A 4,010-nucleotide genomic window follows, 5' to 3' on the forward strand; every position below is an offset into this window, starting at 1 on the left:
AGCCTACTAGAAATTCCCCTGCAGGGAGTCCAGGAGTCCTGTCCTGCCCCCTCATTCCCCCTCCCTTCCAATATACAGAACTGGCCATAAAAGGAACCTCACCCTTTAAGAACTTTTCCACATGCACACACACACACACACACACACACACCTGGACTGGTGTGTGTCTGTCCAATCATGTTGGCATAACCATTGTGTAGGTGGCCAACCAGAGAGAAGGAAAAACTTGGAAGGGGTGTGGATACTGCTAAACATGGGTATTTGTGGCAGTTGATGAGCAGGAATTCAGTGTGTGTTTTAAAAGTCTGCTTTTGTCGATGCTGCACCCCTACAGGAAAAATTCCACCAAAGCTAGAATCCTAAGCACACTTACTAGGGCCTAAATCCCATTGAACTTAATGGGAATTACTTCTGAGTAAACGTGCTTGGGATCGCACTGCACATTTCCTCGCCTCTCCCCTCCCCAAAGTATGTATTTCAACTTTCCTGGCATGGATGTAGACATCTTTTGTTGACTGTACACACCAGCAGTGGGCCTGATCCAGTGTTTATGTGCCCTGCTAGCAGCCTAGCAAACAGTCTTTATTTCTCCTAATGTTCCTGGTGGTGGGAAAGCAAAGTCTTTCCCCCCACACCCAGAAATTACACAAAATAGCTTTGTCAAGGTGCCTGCACAGATTAATCAAAGCAAGTAGCCTGATTCTAAGCATGTTTTCTCAGAGTTACATCAATAAAGTAGCCACACCTAAAGTAACTTACAGTCCTAGTGTGAGTAAGATACCCCTTAACTCAGCCTTCCCTAACCTGATGCCCTCCAGATGTCTTGGGAATACAACTCCCATCACCCACCCAACAAGGCTGGGGATGATGAGAGTTGTAGTCCAAGACATCTGGAGCTAACCATCCTGTTAGAATCAGGGAAGTGAAAGTGACCAGGGTAACGGGAAGGAAGGGGGCCTCCATTTCTGCCCGCTGATCAACACAGAGATCTAGGGCCAGAAACTACATAATGCTTCTTAAGTGCTTGCCTCTAAATCAAGGGTGGGCAACCTGTGGCCCTCTAGATCAGTTGGCATACAATTCCCATGATCTCTCACCATTGGCTGTAATGACAAGGGCTGATGGGAGTTGTAGGCCAAAACATCTGTAGGGCCACAAGTCGCCCACCTTTGCAAACATGGCCAAATTGAGCCTCTGTCCATGTGGTGAAACCCACCCTTTTCTCCCCTCTGCAGCTATTCAGATACTTCAAGGAAGTGGGCCTACCATGGGTTTAGTTACATGGCTAAGCCACAAAAGCCCAATTCATGCTATACCCGTGTGGCATGACAGCTGCAGTAGTGTTTGAACAACAGAATCACACGAGACCAATGGATCACGTGCAAACTCCCATATCGGTGGCACTGCTGTGGGAACCCCTCACATGATCTGCCTGTCTCATGGGATCCTGTCATTCCATCCAGCATTCACAGAACTGCCTGACTGGGAATCAGTCAGGGGAAGCAGCAATGATGCCATCCTGGAAACACGTGAATCAGGTTTTTGTATCCTCTGATGACACAGTTAAATCCACCCCCAATCTCCAAGTGGCTGGGATTCCCATGGAATACGAGGGGTTTTCACAGTTTCAAGACTGCAAGATAAAAAACAAAAACAAATCATAAGCAGGCAAGTGTATTCTAAACACATATACTTTGATCTCTGCAGCTTTTTGAAGCAGGAAGAGCTTTGTGGCAAGGTCTCTGGAGGAAGTAAAATTACTTGCATTTTTAACAAGTTTTGTTCTCCACTTCTCCCTCTAGCTAGATTTAGCTCATTAGCTCTGACTGATGAAAGTGTCTGTGTAACTCAAAAGCTTGTACACGCCTCTGCCAGACAAAGATGAGTCAAATCAAAGGCCTAGCTCTTTGAAAATAAGTGCACCAGAGGGGCTGGTGGACTGGGCTGGGCTTGGACATTTGAAATAGGGTTCGAGTCCCACCTCAAGACCCAGATTCACTTGGTCAGCCTTCCCCAAGCTGGTGTCCTCCAGACGTGCTGAAGCGCAACTCCCATCATTCCCAGCCAGCGTGGGAGTTGCAGACCAACATGTTCCAGCCAGCCTGTAATCTCCACCTCCTGAATGCTGAGCCATTTCCTCCCCTACATACCTGTTTCCATTTTTCTTTTCTAAGGGTGCAATCCTATGCATGCAAATGCTGGGAGTTGTAGGACATTTTTTTCTGTCTAAACATGACAGAAAAATGCCCTAAATGACTGAACAATGTTTTGTGCCTATGGAGCATGCTCAGTCCCTTGGTTGGGCTGTCTTTTGCCCCTAGTCTTAATTTGTTGTTGTACTCAAATCCCTCTTTCGTGATACTGAAGCTGAGTGGCGGGAGATTCAGGACAGATAAAAGGAAGTACTTCACAAAGCACATAGTTAAACTATGGAATTCACTACCATAAGATGTGGTGATGGCTACCAACATAAACTGCTCTCAAAGGGGATCAGACAAATTTATAGAGGATAAGGCTATTTATGGCTACTAGTTCTATCTGATGGGGTTGCAGAGATTTTTTTGAATTTTCCATTTCTTGCTAATGCAAGATGTGGATACCATCTCTAAGCCCAAATAGACTTCCTTTTGCTTATGATAGTGCTGATGGTTTCAGTTTTAAACGGTATTTCCTTTTTCCTGTTTTCCCAACTGGCAAAAACTAAGGTACGTTTCGTACCTTAGTGATGAAGCAATATTTGTAATTGCTGCTTGAAGCATTTGTACTTTTAGATTTAATAAGTATAGAAAACAATACAATTTTGGCCTGGGTTATGACAAGCCAGAGTATGGATTGAGTATGGGTTGTTGTTGAATCATGGGTTGTTGTTATGTGCGAATTCTGCTCTATGGTTTAACTATGGGTTTTAACCATGAACCACCCAGGAAGAGAACTCATGGTTGGTTGTTGGGTTGTGAACTCTGGATTGTTTGTGGTTAACAACCCATAGTTAAACCATAGTGCAGAGTTGACATGTAACAACAACCCACAATTCACTGACAACCCACAACGATCCAACCCATACTCATCTCATACTCTGGGTTGTCGTTGTGTGCGAGCCAGGTCTTTAAGTGCTATGTCATACACAAAGCATTTCATCTACTTAGGGAAAGCTTAGAACTAATAAAATTAGTAAGGCATATATTTTAGGGCTTATGTGGTTTGTTTTTAAATAATTCCTATTTATTTCCAGAGGTGGGAGAAATGTTTTTTCACCATGACTTCAAAATTTCCAGATATTTTGCTTTTCTAGTCCCATACTACAAAAAAGAATCAGAAAGGCAGAAAACAGGGGCAATAAAAATTGTACAAAACTTTCTATATTACAGACTTAAGTCATTAGCAATATTAGCTCTGCGGTAGATCACATGCTTTCTCTGCACAAAGTCCCAATTTCAATCCCTGACATTTTCAGTTTTTATTTTTTAATGAGATTTCTCAGATAGCTAGGAAAGCCATTTACAAAGCTGATACCTGTTGGAATAGAGCAGGGGTGAAGAACCTGGGCCCTCCAGATGTTGTTGGACTCCCAACTCCCATTAATCCCAGCCAGCATGACCAAGTCAGGGATGATGGGAGTTGTAGTCCAATATCTGGAAGGCTACAGGTTCTCCATCCCTAGAGCAGAGAGTAGTTTAGGGTGCAATCCTATGGCCACTAGCCAGCAGCTAGAGGGGCATAGGATAGGTCAGTTTTTGGGAACCGACCTCGGAGCCCATGCTCCGAGGTTGGTTCCCGGAGAACCGACCCCCACCCCCTCCTGTGCCTCCTCGTAGGCAGTGCGGATTGGCCCCATGCTCTGCGCTCGTAAGAGCAGCGCGGAGCGGCGATAACGGGGCATTCCTGGGGGCGGGCCATGGAGGGGAAGTCGGAAATCCGGTACAACACTTCCTATGTGTTGTCTGGCTGCTGCTTCCCATGCTCTGAGGTCCTGTGGTAGGCTGTCTAGCCACGAAAGCAGGCTGGGGGGA

This window comes from Heloderma suspectum, chromosome 6, assembly GCF_057233095.1.
Source record: "Heloderma suspectum isolate Gila_16-S chromosome 6, 16-S_ref, whole genome shotgun sequence".
In the NCBI taxonomy this organism is placed as follows: Eukaryota; Metazoa; Chordata; class Lepidosauria; order Squamata; family Helodermatidae; genus Heloderma; species Heloderma suspectum.